Below are 18,670 nucleotides of genomic sequence, written 5' to 3'. Positions count from 1 at the left end.
AACAATGCCCACATGCTAACTTAACCTAGATTATCCCTGATGTGTGTATTCAGAATACTCTTTCCCAGGCTTGTCACCTTTACAATTAATATTATCCATCACACATGGTCAAGTACCAACAACAAAAAAAGATTTTATCATTCACACAGTAATGCTAGGTGAATTTCAGAATTAAAAATTAAATTTAACAATATCTAGAACAAGATCTGATGCAGGACTAAGCACTAATTGTGTGTTACCATTCTTTTTGTTCTAAAACATAGTATTTTTGTGCAAAGACACTATTGTTTCATTGATGTTTATTATAGAGGATTTGTCTTTCTCACATTTATTATTTGTCATTTATATGCATATTTTTACAATCTGAGATATTTGTGTGTGTATTATATATTATTTATAATCTTATGTTGCATAAAATTATATATAGAGAAAGTCTTATATTTAACATTAAGAAAGTTAGCTGAAGTATTCATATGTTTAAAATTTTGAAATACATTTTTAATACATGGTTTGAATATTTACAACAGTGGGTCTCAACCTTCCTAGTGCTGTGACCCTTTTACTCAGTTTCTCAGGTGGTTGTGGTCCCCAACCATAAAACTAATTTTGTTACTACTTCATAACTGTAATTTTGCTACTGTTACGAATTCTAATGTAAATTTCTGATGTACAGCTTATCTGATATGTACTCCCTGTGAAAGTATTGATTGATTTCCAAATGGGTTATGAACCACAGATATGCAGTAGTCAGTGACTACTAAGAACCAAGTTTCCTGGATAGGTATGTTAGCTGTGTTCATCATTTATTGACTAACAACTTCATTGACTAGTGAGCATCCAATTGTCTAGGTCCTTCTTAATGGAGCCCTCAGTAACCCATTATCTGTTTATTTTTCATTTTTATTGGTTATTTTATTTCTTTACATTTCAAATGTTATCCTCCTTCCCAGTTTCCCCTCCACAAACTCCCATCCCCTCTTCCCTCCCCATGCCTTTATAAAGGTGCTCCTCCACCTGTCCACACACTCCTGCTTCAGCAGCCTAGAGTTTTCCTATCCTGGGTCATCAAGCCTCCACAGGACCTTGGTCCTATGATCTTTTTATAATACAAAAAAAATTTCATTTTTTTAGGGAAATATGTATTATTAAGATACTAAAAGCCACATGGACAAGGTATAATTAGATAACTATCTCTTTTCACTCCTCATTTTTACTGTGCACCTCTCATTCACTTAAAGCTAAAATGCTCATTCAGTACTTTTTTATAGTATTTTAATTATTTTTCTAAAAGAACAAATAAATGTTTACTCTTTTTATCTCACTTAACCATTAAACCTGGAAATTTATTCCACATCTATTTGTGAAGATGCTCTTCATTATCTTGTGAATGAATTTCATATTATAGCTTTGGTTTGATATATATATATATATATATATATATACACATATATACATATATAATACATATATACACATATATACACATATAATACATATATATATTCTCTAAAGATATATACATATCTTTACATATATATTCTCTAAAGATATATATATATGTATATATATGTATGTGTACATACATATATATACATATATATATACATATATATCTTTAGAGAATTTTCTAATTTTTAAAACTACAACATGCCTATTAAAAACTTTGCACATACCGATTTTTCTCCCTAAAATTATAACCTCACCTTACACTTTACTGTGATTAAAGTATTAGGTACCAAGTCCTCTGTATGTTTTTAGTATATTTTCATTTTCTTTAGAAGTAAAAAGCTTCTTTTAGATTTGACAAGTTTTTTTAGTGCTTTTCAAAAGTAACATTCACAGAATATGAATATTTCATTTGCATAATATAATACACACAGGAAATTTTAATTATTTGTATAAGACAAATAAAATAAAATGAATATAGAAATTCTTAAAATGTACTATTATAATTAAACAAGTACTAATTATAGATTTATACATAGTTCAAAATAATTACTACTCATTTTCATTGTACATTAATTTTAAACATGTTTCCTAGCATTTTATTTTTAAAAACTTTGTGAAATCTTCACCCATTTTTAGCCTCAGAATATTTAACATGCAACATTGGCGACAAAGTAAAAGATACATAACCCACTGTTGTCACATCAGTTCACATTGACAAAACCACACAGAACCACACAGATCTCCTTTTATAATTTGCCAGCTAAATTTATAGTTCTGTCCATGTGTGGTGACTGGAAACAGCTTATCTTATCCTCACCCTCAGTTCATGTTTATTGAACAGCAACAGAGCTCTATATCAAAACAGACTGCAGATGCATTTCTCCAAGTGCAATACAGAAGTAATTATACTCAGCATGGGAAGGAAGAAAAGATTCATGAGGTAGTACCCATAAATTATTCATTTAAGAAACTATGTGGAATTGTTTAAACCACGTATTTATAATTTCTCAAAACATAAAGAGAAAAGTTTCTGTAAAGGAATATTTTATAGTTTGTTCTTATCTTCTATATATTTTGAATAATAAAATTCTGTTATGCTCTCCAAAATGCTGTGTACAAAGAACTTGATTTTGTACTTTACAACATTTCCCATCTTTTGTACTGAACATTCTGTTTGTGCCTTTCTTTGTATATTCTTGACATTTTTAAACTTTTAGTAAACTGTCTTTGCTTCAAGAAGCAACATAAAATACTTTCTATTCACATTAGTAAATAATTTACTTAGAACATATATTTGACTTTTGTAAGGAAAAGGTCTTGGTATGTACTTTAAAATGTACCATCTTCAATTATAGCATATAACAAATAATAATTTTTGATATGAGAATTTTCAGTATTCATTTACTTTAAATTAACACAGTAAATAATAGCATGGTACTAAATATCTTGTTTGCAAAACTAGCCATCATTGATTACATGCAATCTACTTATCATTTTATAATAAAGAATAGCTTATTATCAGAAAGTCATTGCATTTAATACAATAGTCAAAAACTACTTACATAACACTATGCAAAGAACTACCTTATTTTAACAAAAATGTCAAGCATATTTTGCATATGATTTTTTCATAAAATATATTTATTTCTGTCTTGTAAATATCACATATTGGGATATGTATGTGCATGTGTGTGTGTGTGTGTGTGTGTGTGTGTGTGTGTGTATGCATGTGAATGTTAGACAAATTTTATTCTCATGACACTATAAGGATCTTTACTTCTCATGGGTTATTTAGTTCTAAGAAACTGAACCCTATTTTTATTGCCAATTTATTAAAATTAGCTGTACCTGATGCCTAGGGCATCATCATTTTTTTTAGACAGGCATAGTAAGGAAGGAATTATTTTTCTTTTTCTTACCTAATTAAAATAAAACAAATGAGCTATAATAGAAAGCAAGAAGTCACCATAGAATATTTCCTTGGGCTATCAGCTCTCCCAGATGGTCATTAATACCCAGATTATAGCACATAAGAATTCTCATTAGTTCTTGCCATGTTCTACATCTTGAAAACAGGCACATTAAATATTTGGAAACTGACTAATATAAAGAATCATACATGATAATGACTCATAACTGTCTGAAAGATTCATTAGTTAGAATGAAAGAATCCCTGAAACCAAAATAAACAAAATTTACAAATAAAAATAGAACATGAGAAACTGAGGGTATAAAAAGGAGTATTTATGTGGTCATTCAAATAAATAAGAACTCACTACACTTAGTAGATCTTTAATGGAATTTTTTTTGAGGTATCTGAGAGGGAGGATTGCAAGTCAGTGAAAATGAGTACGCAGCATACCTAAACTTACATTACATGAGGAAAGTTGTTTAAGTGGCAAGTTCATAGCACCAAGTACCAGAGGGAGAGAGAGAGAGAGAGAGAGAGAGAGAGAGAGAGAGAGAGAGAGAGAGAGAGAGAGAGAGAGAGAGAGAGAGAGAGAGAGAGATCACATACTACTTAATCAGAAATCAACTTATCATAAAACTTTAGAAAAATAAAGGAAGTAATCACACCCAAAAGGAAAAGACAACAAAAAAATGAACTCAGGGCTGAAATCAATAAAATAAGAACCAAAAAAAAAAATACAAAGAAACAATGAAATTAATAATTGGTTCTTTGAGAAATGTAACAAGATAGGCTAACCCTATCCAAAGTAACTAAAAGGCAGAAAGAATATTCAAATTAAGAAAACCAGAATCAAAAACTGGGACATAAAATCATATGCAAAGGAAATGCTGAGAATCATAAGAACATGCTTTTTAAAAAAAGTAACTATACATCCCTAAATTGGAAAATCTAAAATGAATGGATGAGTTTCTTTACAGCTATCACTTATATACTAAAGTTAGGTCAAAATTATACAAGCAATTTAAGCAGACCTATAACCCCCAGTGTAAAGGAAGCAGTTATTAGAAGACTCACAACCTGAAATGCTCAGGGCCATATGGTTTTAGTGGGGAATTCTACCAGACTTTCAAAAGAGAGTTAATGCCAGTATTCCTTAAATTTTTCCACAAATCTAAGCAGGAAGAATATTGCTCAATTGGTTTCATAAGACCACAGCTAACCTGAAACCCAAACCACATAAAAGTCCAATGAAGAAAGAGAATTACAGATAATTTCTCTTATGAAAAGAGAAAAATATTTATCAAAAAATATTTTAAAACCAAATCCACATACACATCAAATAGATCATCTATTATGATCAATGAGGCTTTATTCTAGAGATACAGGGATAGTTTAATACCTGAAAATCACTAAATCAATCCATCTCAAAAACATGTTCATCTCATTAGAGGCAGAAAAGGCCTTTGACAAAATCCAGCACCCCTTCATGATAAATGTCATGGAGAAATTAGAGATAAAAAGGACATACCTAAACATGATAAAGGTAGTTTACAGCAAATCTACAGCCAACATCAAATTAAATGGAGAGAAAGCAATATTTTCTTTCACTAAAATCAGAAACAAGACAAGATTGTCCACTCTCTCCACACCTATTCAATATAGTACTTGAATTCTTAACTAAAGCAAAAAGACAACTAAAAGAGATCAATTTATATAAATTTGAAAGAAATCAAAGTGTCTTGATTTGAATATGGTACTACGCATAGATGACCCAATAAATTCAATCAGGAAATTCCTATATCTAATGTACTCTGTCAGCAAAGTAACTAGAAATAAAATCAACTGAAAAAAATCAATAGCCTTCTGATAGAAGGAGGGACAAAATACTCACAGGAGTAAATACTGAGACAAAGTATGAACCAAAGACTGAAGGAAAGACCATCCAGAGACTGCCCTATCTGAGGATCTATTCCATATACAGACACCAAACCCAGACACTATTGCAGATGCCAAGAAGTGCTTGCAGTCAGGAGCCTGACATAGCTGTCTCCTGAGAGGCTCTTCTAGACCTTGGCAAAGACAAAGGCAGATGAATGAAGCCAACCATTGGACTGAGTCTGGCGACCCCAATGGAAGAGTTACAGAAAGGACTGAAAGAGATCAGGGGGTTAGCAACCCCATAGGAAGAACGACAATATCAACCAACCAACTCCCCACCCCAGAACTCCCAGGGACTAAACCACCAACCAAAGAGTACACATGGAGGGTCCCAAGGTCCAGCCACATATGTAGCAGAATATGACCTTTTCAGACATCAATGGGAGGAGATGCCTTGGTTCTGTGAAGGCTCCGTGCCCCAGTGTAGGGAAATGCCAGGGTGGTAAGGCAGAAATGTGTGGGTGGTTGGAGAAACACTCTTGTTGGGGCAGGGGAAGAGGGATAGGGTGTTTTCAGAGGGGTAACTGGTAAAGGGGATAACATTTGAAATGTAAATAAATAAAATGTCTAATAAAAAAAGAAAACAGATTAATAAAATAAAAAAATGGCAAATGGACTAAGGAAAAAAAATCAAGAAAACAAGACCATTCACAATATTCTCCAATAATGTAAATATCTAGGTGTAACTCTAACCAAACAAGTGAAAGACTTGTATGATAAAAATTTCACATCTTTGAAAAAAGAAACTAAAGTAAATTTCAGAAGATGAAAAAACCTCTCATGGACATGGAAAAGTAGGATTAATGTAATAAAAATGTCTATCTTACTAAAAACAATCTATACATTCAATGCAACCCATCAACATTCTAACACACTTAAATCCACTTCTTCATATACCTTGACAGGTGAAGTCACTGGAATGTCTAAGATCAACAACACAAATGAAAGCTCATGCTGGTGAGGATGTTGAACAAGGGGAATACTCTAACTTTACTGGTAGGAGTACAAACTCTTATAGCCACTATGGAAATAAATATGGCAATTCTTCATAAAATTTGGAATCTGTCTACTTCAAAATCCAGCTTTACCACTGTTAAGCATATACCCAAAGGACACTTCATCCCACCACTAGGGCACTTGCTTGCTCTTCTATTTATAATAGTCAGAAACTGGAAACAACCTAGATGTCACTCAATGGAAGAATGGATAAAAAAAAAATGTGGTACATTTATACAGTGAAGTGTTTCTCAACTGTTCAAAAATAATGGCATCATGAAAATTATCAACAAATGGATAGAACAAGAAATCATCCTGAGTGAGGTAATCCAAGCTCAAAAAGATAGATATGATATGTGTTTACTTCTATGTGGATATTAGCCATTAATAAATGGAAATAAACCTATAATTTATATACGAAGAGAGATTAAGTATACAGGAAGAGACTAAGGAAGATACCTGCATCTGCCTGGAAGAGTAAGTAGAATAGATTTTATAGATAAAATGAGGGTAGATTAGGAGACAAATTACAAAATCAGGTGGGGAACCAGAAGGGATATAGGTTAAGACAGGGAGAGGCAGATAAAACTGAGGAGAATTTAAAAGACAGTGATGTATGGCAGGATTTTTCATGTCCAATTACATTAAAATATTAGTGCAGCAGGAGGCCTGTGATTGGGCAGGGAAAAGGGAAGTGGGGCTAAGAGTTACAGAGTAACTCAAGAGAGAAAGAAAGAGCAAGATGGAGGAATGACAGGAAGAAGATCCTGAAGCAGCATGGAATTGAATAGCTACAGGTAGATATGATATCATAAAGGATAGAATAATTGGGATAATTTGTCTAATCTAGGTGGGCAGCATTTATCATTATCAATTGGTTCTGGAATTATTTTATTGGCATCTTGTGAATTGAGAATTTATTGATGTATAAATCTGAATTGTTAATTATAAGCTTCTAGTGTTTTGTTTCTCTGGGGTTGCTGGGTGTTATGGCAGCTGACCAAGGGGTGAGCTGCTGTTGTGTGTGGCTAGCAAGGCAGCGAAGTGAACTCAGGAGAGTTGGTGAACAGAGAACAGCTGGATGGAGCACAGGAACTTGGTAGTTCCTTTTTTAATATTTCCTGCAACAGTGAGGAAACCTAGCGCAGTGAAAATTCCCTAAAATATATATCAGTGATATTAATAAGGGTTCCTACTAGTGAGAATGACAAATTTCCAAATGGCCATTTCTCATCACCAAACAAGGTTCCAGTACTAGTACTTGATAGCATTCAGTTAAAAGAATCCCAGGGAAATCCTCATATGAATGAAGATATTGTTGCTCAGAAAATGAGTTGTTCTCCTCAAATGGACTGTGTGATCACATAGCTACAGGACAGCACCGATACTTACTTCACTGAACATGGAGAATTCTAGTCATGGCTTACTTGGATCCTTCACCCCCATGTTCTCGTATCTTTGGTATGGGAAGGTACTCTGTAGGCCACCAGAAGACAAATGCAAATCCCAACCATGCTGTGACCCTCCTACAGCTGAGGGCTGATTCTATCAGACCCCGCTTTGCCACAGAGAACCACACCTCTCTGCCCACCTCCTGCTAATTGCCATGCCTCTCTCCAAGTTCCAGTTAAGCTGGAAGTCCCACCTCCAGAGACTAAATAAGAAATTGCTGACAAACTTGGGGGAGGGGTTTTGCTTTACCTATTCTACCTATTTGCTTGTAACAAAAGTGAATTCTATGAATGATGGCAGACTGATACTACACCATATATTGGTCTAATTTTTATGAACCCTTCCCTCATTTCTGGTACCCCAAAATCATTTAGGACCTTAACCCCTATTCCAGAAAACCCTTTCATATGTGTGGTCATTGGCGGCTACACCCTGCCACAAAATCTTTTACCTACAATATGTACTCCCAACATCTTATACTATAACAATGGTTGCACAGAACTTGTAGAATTAGCCAACAAATGTATTATTTGACTTGAGACCCAGTCCACAAGATGGAAACCATATCTCATTCTGTTTGATGGCCAAGAACCAGAAACCAGAAACTAGATAGATCAAAGATCTAGAATGCTGGTATAAAAATAATCTAACAATAAAATACTTTAAATGATACTCTACTGTACTCATAGATTGATAGTTTTCTCCTGCAGCAGATAGAAACAGGTATACAGACTCACAGACAAACATTGTGCAGAGAAAGAGACACTGGAACACATAGCTGACAATTATCTTAATCAAATCTTTCCCCAGCTCCAACCATCAAATCATCGAGGAGGTGGAGGCAGAAAGAGTGTAAGATTTGTGGGAGCTGGAGTATACCAATACAACAAGTCCCTTTGAATTAACTGAGCAAACCTCATATGGCATCCTAGAGACTGAAGCAGCAAGAACAGACCCTACATTGGTCTGTATGACATCATCTGTATGTATATTATAGTTTTCTGCTTAGAAATGTTATGACACTACTGAATACGTTAATGAGTAGGACTCTCATTCTTCTTACTGCTCTTAGAGCTTTTTATCTTTTGTTGGGTTCCCTTTTTCAACTTTGATACAATGATTTTTGGTTTTATTATATTATATATTATTTTGTCAAAAAAGAAAAAAAACAGATACCATGTGGACTTCAGTTAAGAAAATTGTAGCAACATTTACTGAGAATTAAAGCAACATTTCCTTTTCTTTTTTTCTTTCTCGTTTTTATTTTTCTCTTCTTTTATTTTTTTTATTTTTTGTTTTTGTTTTTTCAAGACAGGGTTTCTCTGTATAGCCCTGGCTGTCCTGAAACTCACTTGTAGACCAGGCTGGCCTTGAACTCAGAAATCGGCCTGCCTCTGCCTCCCAGGTGCTGGGATTAAAGGCATGCGCCACCACTGCCTGGCTGAAAGCAACATTTTATAAATAAAATTCCATGGATACTATTAACTAGGCATTGGTGAGTTTCCAGTAGGATACTTAAACATTTTCTGAAAATTTAAAATTATTCTGAGGTATAGTTTTTTATTTTAATGGTGTAATCATGACATCCAAAAGAACTTAAACTAAACCATTATTTTATTTTATGTTTTGACTTCCAGATATAATTGTTTACTTCTATTTCAGAGCAAAGTTGCTGGGTAATTTCTACCTTTAAAAGCTGGCAACAAAACCATTCCTGGTGGAGGTGAGTGGCTTAAATTTCACGTTTTCAACATAAACCACAGCTCCTGGCACCCAGATGCACATGCAACACAGATAAAGCACTGTGATTCTATAAACTGAGTAGGATGTAACTCTAAATGGTCAATTTACTGTTCACAGCCACAGGAAATTGGTTGCTTCCTGAAGAAAATCATCTAAGCAATTCTTATGAGACAAATTCAATTCTCTTTAGAGCAGGTTCTCATTCTTCAAAGGGGGTGAGAACAGGTTCTGAGGAGGCCGTTTCCTTTTTTGAAGCCATAATTTTAAGTATCCTGTATTTTCTCTCCCCTCCATTTTGTTGCTGACAGTTGTTAGTCTGTGTGGAGAGCATTAAGCAGAATGTGAGGCTGCCCAGTAGAGCTAAAGCTGAGTATCTTCCAGGTTGTTAATTTTCTACCCATCTTATTATTGTGATGTACTAATTTTAGCCCAACTTTGTTTTCAAATTATTTATAGAATTAAAATCTATTCCCAAGAGTTACACTACATCTAGAACTGTGTGAAGGTTTTAAGCACAATTATTATCCTGTAATTCGATCTCTAAGTAGCATTCTCTCATGGGAACTCAGTTATGAGTATGAACATCCTACTTGAGAAAGTTGAATTAACTTGTTCAAGATCACATATCTGTAGATGACTTAGCCATGACTGTGCCCCTTGTAAATGACTTCGTTGTCCCTTTGCACTTGTGTAGTAGTTTCCTTCAATTGGACCATTCTTTTCTAGATGGAAGAAGTATGCTCACTAAACTCAGAAGTAAAAGAATTTCACAAGTCTGAGAAAATCTGAAAGTAACAAGTTTAAAAGGCCCATCCCCAAATTTACTGACATGGTAAAGGGATGTGGAGAGAGGAGAGCCTCCTGCTGGCCTATCTAAATGGCCTGAAGATCAAGCAGAGATGCCTAGTGTTGCCAATGTGTTAGTGGTAACCCATGTTGAGGCAGACTGTTTTGGTGATAGAGTTGAATTTGAGTAGTCCCTGATTTTATCAGTAACTCCTATCTATATGTTTATAAGTAATCCCAGTAAAGGCAGTAGATCACCAATTTGGACTTTCTTAATATTAATTTTTTGGCCTATTGCTGTATTTAAGATTTAAAAAGACTCAAGCCATTTCTAGTGTTTCTCTGTCTCCAGCTTATAGAAGATATAATCTCTAGTCACTTCTACAACCATAACTTTACATGTCTTTGTTCCACCATCATAGACTCTACCCTTCTATAACCAACACAAAATTAGACTGTTTTATAAGTTACCTTGCTCATGATGTCTGATCACAGTAATAAAAATACAATCAATGTCTTTCAATAAAATTATATATACATATATATCTTTATACATACATGTTTGTGTGTGTGTGTGTGTATGTGTGTGCATACACATGCTCATGCATGCGCATGTGTGTTTGCTTTGAAAGCTATATTATACAATTAACATTGTGGTGGCCTAAATATTCCTGTGAGATTACACTATTATTTTCTATTCTGTTCTTATTCCCTATAGTTTCTTAAGTGAAAGGTCAAAGGAACAAAGCAAACATTTGAGCTTGAACTGTTTGTACAATGAAGTAGTCACTGTGACAAGTCTTATTTTCTAGTTGTATAGCACTAGATATTGGAATAATATTTTCTGAAGAAAAAAAGTTTCATGAATAATATTCAGCACCAGATTGTTTGCATAGCTAACAGGGCAATGTGAGTACATTCAATGGAAAATCTCTTTCTGTAGGAGTCTGGTAACTTTCACAAGAAAAATAATACACTATTTTCAGTGACACTGACAGCTCTCCCATAATGTTCTATCTACCTAGCACTGGTAGGCATCCACATATTCACCTGCTCTGGAACTGGCTAATCATTTTCTGTGTACTATAATAACTCTCTTAAGAAAGGAGATTACATGTCTTCAAAGACAGAAAGATGTCAGAGGATAGATGAAGCAGATGCTTCTGTGTCTTCCAGTAGCAGCAATTGCTCAAGAATTTTTGTCAGGTCATGCATTTTGTGATAGCAAAGAGTGAGAAGGTGTATTTTGAACATTATAGACATTATAAAAGAGGGTCATTACTACATAGCTCAGTAGTTACTCTATGGTAGTAGCTCAGAAGATACCATGCTTCAGAAATCAAAAAAATTATAAGGCATGGTAAATTAAATGACTTATAAAATCATACTACTAGAATCTATATTAGTCACTAATTTTAGAAAAGGGTAAGTAGAGGAAGAGGAAGGGAGAATGAGAGAGGAGAGAATAAAGGAAATATAGAAAGCTGTATTCCATTTAAAAGACTGTCTAATAAATTGCTATGTATCTGAATATTTTAAGCTAGTTTTATTGTATCACATTTCTGAAGGAGAAGCCAAGCCCATTGAAAAACAGGCCTCATTTTTTTCTGACATGTAGGACAGAGCCCCTCTTGCCTCTTCTAGTTTCTTTTATTTAAGGTAAATAGACTCCTTTGTTTGTAGACATGGCCCTCCAGTGTGCTTCCACTGTCTCATGATGTTCTATGACTCTACATGTCAACTTTTCTCATTGTACATTGATGTCCAATTTTTTTTCATGTGGACACAAGTCATATTCATTTTGACCCTCCCCTATTAGTAAGAAGATGTGTTACAGTACCATTTCTAAATAAAATCACATTATGTGGTCATGAGGAATAGAACTTAATTCCATTTTCTAAAAAATAATCTACTCTAACTGGATTTTTGTACATTTTCACTGATTTCAGAAATATGTTCCATCATTAAACTGAAAGACGTACTGAAGGCAAAGAACAGCACATAGCTCTGGGGAAAATCTGTGGGTATACATCACATAATTTCACATCTGCAAATAATAAACTTTCAATTTGTAAACTGCTATATATTATGTGGAAGCACAGAAATAAAATGGGAGTCATTGATTTAGGGTAATTTATGAGCTATCTGATTAAGGGATTTGGAGTAGAAGATCTGAAAATTAGACTATTCTATTATTATTTAACATTCTATCTTCAGTTTCTAGAATGGAGTTTCTCACAGAGACACCTCTTAAATTTCCATTGTACCAATCAATGAATAAATCGATGGAAATTTATCTTAGATAGTGAAAATATTGATAGAAACCAACTTGGAGATGCTCTTTTCAAATCCTATCCTACATACAAATTATAGGGTCTCTCATAGGTTTCCCTTCAGGGATCTGCATTTGTCTGTACAATAAACAACCACTAACACTTTCAGAAAAAAAATAAATAAGATATACAGAATTAACAGCACATAGTACTGTGTCTCCAGCTTAGTAAAACGTAAATCCAATTTTGTTTCATAAATGATATTTCTATTAGTCCAGGCCAGCACACAGTGATGACACGGTTCTAAGAGCTGACAGTAGTAGCTCTCTGATCCTCCCTCTTCCAGAGACAGACAGCTGCATCTTCTTGTGCAGTGTCAACCTTATTGGTATGAAAAGATTTGGCCATATTTGGCGCCTGATTATCAGGGCTGCCTTCTGCTCTGCACTTGGCTAAGTAGAGATTGTTGACGTCATCGACCCCTTCATTGACCTCAACTACATGGTCTACATGTTCCAGTATGACTCCACCCATGGCAAGTTCAACAGCACAGTCAAGGCTGAGAATGGGAAGCTTGTCATCAACGGGAAGTCCATCATCATCTTTCAGGAGCACGATCCCACTTACATCAAATGGGGTGATGCTGGTGCTGAGTAAGTTGTGGGGTCTATTGGAGTCTTCACCACCATGGAGAAGGCTGGGGCCCACTTGAAGTGTGGGTCCAAAAGGGTCACCATCTCTGCCCCTTCTGCCGATGCTCCCATGTTTGTGATGGGTGTGAACCAAGAGAAATATGAAAACTCACTCAAGATTTTCAGAAATGCATCTTGCACCACCAATTGCTTAGCCCCCCTGGCCGAAGTTATTCGTGACAACTTTGGCATTGTGGAAGGACTCATGACTACTGTCCATGCCATCATTGCCACTCAGAAGACTGTGGATGGCCCCCTCGGGAAAGCTGTGGTGTGATGGCCATGGGGCTGCCAAGGCTGTGGGCAAGGTCATCCCAGAGCTGAATGGGAAGCTCACTGGCATGGCCTTTCGTGTTCTTACCCACAATGTATCTCTTGTGGATCTGGTACTACCTGGAATAGCCTGCCAAGTATGATGACATCAAGAAGGTGGTGAAGCAGGCATCTGAGGGCCGACTGAAGGGCATCCTGGGCTACACTGAGGACTAGGTTGTGTCCTGTGACTTCAACAGCAACACACACTCTTTCACCTTTGATGCTGAGGCTGGCATTGCTCTCAATGACAACTTTGTAAAGCTCATTCTCAGGTATGACAATGAATATGGTCATAGCAACAGGGTGATGGACCTCATGGCCTACATGGCAGCCAAGAAGTAAGAAAACCTCGACCAACCACCCCAGCAAGTACACTGAGAGCAAGAAAGAGGCCCTCAGTTGCTGAGGAGTCCCTATCCCAACACTGAGCATGTACCTCACAATTTCTGTCCCAGACCCCCATAATAACAGGAGAAGCCTAGGAAGCCCTCCCTACACTCTTGAATACCATCAATAAAGTTCATTGCACCCCCCTCAAAAGAACTGACATTAGCAATAATTAAGAACCTTATCCTCAGAGAATGTTACCATGCATACTATGGGATATGAAGATAAAGTGTCTTAAACTTAAAAAAAATCTTTATAGTTTCACAGGGCCCAGGCTCACCTCAAGCTAGCTATTTATCCTAAGTTGACCTGTAACTGCTGATCTCCTTGCCTCTACTTTCAAGATCTGAAATGCCTGATTCTCATGTGTCAATTTACAGAATCCTAGGATCATAGTCATATGCCACAATACCTGATTTTAGTATTAAGTATTATAATATTGTCCATAGTTAAAAGCCTTTCTCTCTAACTTTAGAGGCTTTTGACTAAAGCCATGTACAACATTAGGCTTTAACATCACTGTCTTATTAATTATAACCAAATGATTTAGACTATTAAAATAAATCAAACATATAGGTGAATCTACCTGTTTATGTCTTTAACACTTACATTTCTTTTATGTCAATATACATAGCATCAAGAGATTTAATATAACTAAAATTATTCAATATAGCATTATTTGAAATTGTTTACACATTTTATTCAAGCCTAGCATCAATCATCTTTATGAGCCACTTGTACAATTATTCTTGTATAGCATTTCTTGAAGATCTCTAGGTGTCCAGTGGTGGTGGCTTATAACATTACTTCCACACTCAGGAGACAGGGATAGGTAGATTTCTGTGAGTTCCAAACCAATCTGCTCTACAGAGCAAGTTCCCAGACAGCCAGGGCTATAGAGAAACCTTATCTGGAAAAAAAATAAAAGAAAGGAAGGAAGGAAGGAAGGAAGGAAGAAACAAATTATGGAAGGAAGAGATCCCTAGGTCTTAATATCAATAAAAATGTATATATTTTATACTAATATAAATGTTGTCAGCATATGTACATCCAGACAACAATATGCCAAAAATGAAATATAAGAAACAACATGAGAAACAATACAGTGAAACCTGCCTCAGAAGACAAGGGTAGAGAAATCTATACTGGAGGATACTCATAAATGTTTCTAGAATAAAAGGCTTGAAAGTTTCAGAAATGGAAGTTCTCTGAACCTTTAGATGTTCTTTAGATGTTCTTAACCTTCACTGCTGCATGCAGAAACAACTATTCCTCTATTTCCATTCTTCTACTGATGTCCACAATCATCTTCCATTCTTATTCTTCCTTGTATATTTATTCTGAATTTTAATTGTTTTTAATGTCTCATTCTTGGTTCTATGCTACAGAGAGGGCTTCTAAATTTTCTAGAAGAATCAGTGATTATCTTATTTTGTCAAAATCGCCAGCCTGAATTTAATAAAAGAAAAGTTTATAGATCATTTTTAAAAGATGAGAGTAGAATATTTTTCTTTTAGAGTTGATCACACCTTCACTACAAGAGGCACATCAGAGACAGGTGTCATTATCTGACTAGGAGCTTAGACAATGATCCTCAGACTGAAGGTGAGAAATCCTCATGGACGAGTATTCTAGGACTTCCCAACATTCCCCAGTGTCATTGTACTTGCTTTTCTAGCCTTCCAGTTTCCTGTTCTATAAAATAGAAATGAGTATTCATTAATAAGAAATAATACATAATATTAAATTACATGTAAACTATTTTCATGTTACTATAAACTTTGAGAAATCTGTGACATTGTAGTAGTAGACTTTATTATATTTTAATTTTTTTGCTAATTGAATCTAGCACTTTAATAGCTTGCCATTAAATGGTCTACACTCAGATCAGGATAGAGAAACTATAAATTAATCACAGGTCAGTATTCTCAGATACACTCCTGCAATCAGTTTAGACATTTCTTGTGCTAATAGGCAGATGGCCATTTGAAGATCCAATTAGCTGATCCAGAACCCCTTGAATATATTGACTGGTTCCCCTGAGGAAGGACTTTGACAGAAATATGTAAAAGTTTTACTGTTAGGATTTCCCCAGTTCTTATGAATCACACTTTTCTTTGCAAAGGTAAGTCTTTTTAGCCTTTCCAATCATAATAGCCCTCACTGCACAGGTCACAGAACCAATGTAAGAGTTCTCCCAACTTCAAAGTGTATCAATCCATCAGGATTTCCCCCTGAGAGACCCATGGTCTTTTACAAGGGTAACTGTATAATAGAGAAGAGAAACAATTGGACTTTCTGGGGTCTAATCTACTGGATACTGGTTATAAACTGATACTGTATCTAGGCGATGCCAAGAATCATTGTGGCCCTCCAGTTAAAGAAGATACTTACAAAGGTCAGGTAATTAATGGTGACTTGGCTTAAATCCAATACACAATAGATCCAATGTATTCCCACTCTTAGTTCTAAAATATATAATTGTGATAGATATACTTAGAAGTTGGTAGAATTCTCACATTAGTTCTTTGACCTGTGCAGTAAGGGCTCTTATGGTTGGAAACACTACACAGAGTTGCCTCTGCTGAAGAAAGTGTGATTCAAAAACAGCATGGCATCCCTTAAGAAACTGGAAATTAGTTCCACTATCAAGGACTTGAAGAATAAAGGGTTGGGTGATTCCCACCATATCTCCCTTTAAGTCTCCTATCTTTCAGTTCATAAAACAGATACTGGAAACTATACATTCCTTATTTGGTGTACTCTGGCCCACATGGAAATCTACTAACTTTGTGTGTGCGTGTGTGGCTTGAAACAGAAAAGGGATACAATAGGTCTAGGATTCTGTACAGGCTGCTGCACTATTTGGACAATATGATCCAGCAGATCCAATGTATTTGAGGTGTCAATGACAGATAGAGATGTTGTTTGGAGCCTTTTGCAGAACTTATAGTTGAATCACAGAACTTTGGGATTTTGGAGAAAGACTCTACCATCATCTACAAAAATAGAAAAATAGAAAGTCCATACCAGCAATATATTATCAAATGAAAGTGGTATATATGTGACTGGGCAAGAGCAGATCCAGAAAGCACAATGAAGCCACATGAAGAATGCACAAAAGTCCTATGATTTCTATACCCATTACAGTGTTGTCTGCTGCAAATATACAACTAGAGCCTCAGGGAGTGGTCCCTATGATCTGTGGACTAAGATAAAGAGACTAGGGCCTAGTTTATTGATATTTCTGCACATTATACAGGCATCAACCAGAAGTGAAGAGCTGCACATTTTAGCGACTTGCTGGAACAACCAGAAAAAAAAACATTTGAAAAGTAAAATCTTCATGATAAGCAGAACTTCCAGGCACTATAAATGGTCATATATTTTGTTTTGAAAGAGAAATAGGATGATGTGTGGCTGTTCACTGATTCATTGGCTATTCCAGTGGATTAATTGGATGGTCTGGAACTTGGGAAGAACATGATTCGAAAATTGTTGAGAAGTACATCTGCAGTTGAAGAATGTGGATAGATCTATCCAATGAATGAAGGATGTTAATATACCTGTGCCCTATGTAAATGTTCATCAAAAGGAAACTTCCAGTACCTGGATGGTGTTTCATCAGATTGAATTGTTGACCAAAAAGATACTAGGGAAATCCCTTAAGAACACCAGCTATTGCCTTATTGTACCATGAAGTTGCTGTGTGGCCTGAGCCTACCATCAAGAAATGTGTGTTATGTTACCCATGAGCTCATAAAGTAGAATGTTCATAGTAATGATGTATTATCAAATAAAAATGGTATATACATGACCAGGCAAGAGAAAGTCCAGAATGCACAATAAAGCCACATGAAGAATGCCTATGATTTCTGTACCCGTTACAATATTATCTGCTTCAAGTGTGCACCTAGAGCCTCATGGGATTCACAGAGACTGTAGTTGTAATCACCATAATTGCTTTCAATGGTCTGTAGTAGGGACTTTACATATAAAATATAATTTTCAGTTTAATACTTTTATGTGATTCATAACTTTAAACAAGTGAGTTTCTTATTCTTTCATCTTCAAGGCATTGGGTTGCTCTGTACAAACTGACAGTAAGGCCTTATTACTGATGATAACATGGAAACAACCCACTGAACATAAAGTGGTCAAGCTGGTGCCTGCAAATAATCTTTCCCTCATCTTCTATTGTCTTTAACATGGAGATGTACTCTGCAGGCAACCAAAGAGAAACCTAAACATCAAACCATCCACAAAACCTTTGACATATATGTCCCCCTTCAGAGTTCAGGAAACCCTGTGGAAGATAGGAGTGGGAGAGACTAGAGGACACAGAGGATATCAGAAAAACAAGATCCTCTTAAACAAATGAGCAAACCTTGGGTCAAATATGCAAAATATACTACAGAAATGGGGGTACAAACATTGTAGGAGTAACCAACCAATGTCTCCTTTAACTTAAGGCCTACTTCATGTGTTAAAACCTATACCAGAAATTACATGGATGATCAGGAACCATGGACAAGATATAGGATAAAACTAAATACTACCACTCAAAAAAAAAGTAACAATAAAATTCTACCTAATGATATCCTGCTATGCTTATAGATTGATGCCTTCAGCCAACATCAGAAATGTTATCTCTTATAATAGATAGACTTCCGCCTCCAAACTAAGGAAAGAAAGAGAAAGAGAAGAAGAGGAGGAGGAGGAGGAGG

The 18,670-nt window shown here is 35.5% G+C and overlaps 2 pseudogenes; one reads left to right on the top strand and one right to left on the bottom strand.

The window, feature by feature from the left end:
- The window catches only part of LOC116090126, a 1,191,078-nt pseudogene that overhangs the window by 752,181 nt on the left and 420,227 nt on the right, over positions 1–18,670 (bottom strand).
- LOC116090130 lies at positions 12,931–13,898 on the top strand (annotated as a pseudogene).

The sequence above is a fragment of the Mastomys coucha genome, unplaced genomic scaffold (genome assembly GCF_008632895.1).
Source record: "Mastomys coucha isolate ucsf_1 unplaced genomic scaffold, UCSF_Mcou_1 pScaffold15, whole genome shotgun sequence".
Classification (NCBI taxonomy): domain Eukaryota; kingdom Metazoa; phylum Chordata; class Mammalia; order Rodentia; family Muridae; genus Mastomys; species Mastomys coucha.
The sequence above is the reverse complement of the archived record's forward strand: the minus strand, read 5'-3'. Positions and strand labels throughout refer to the sequence as shown.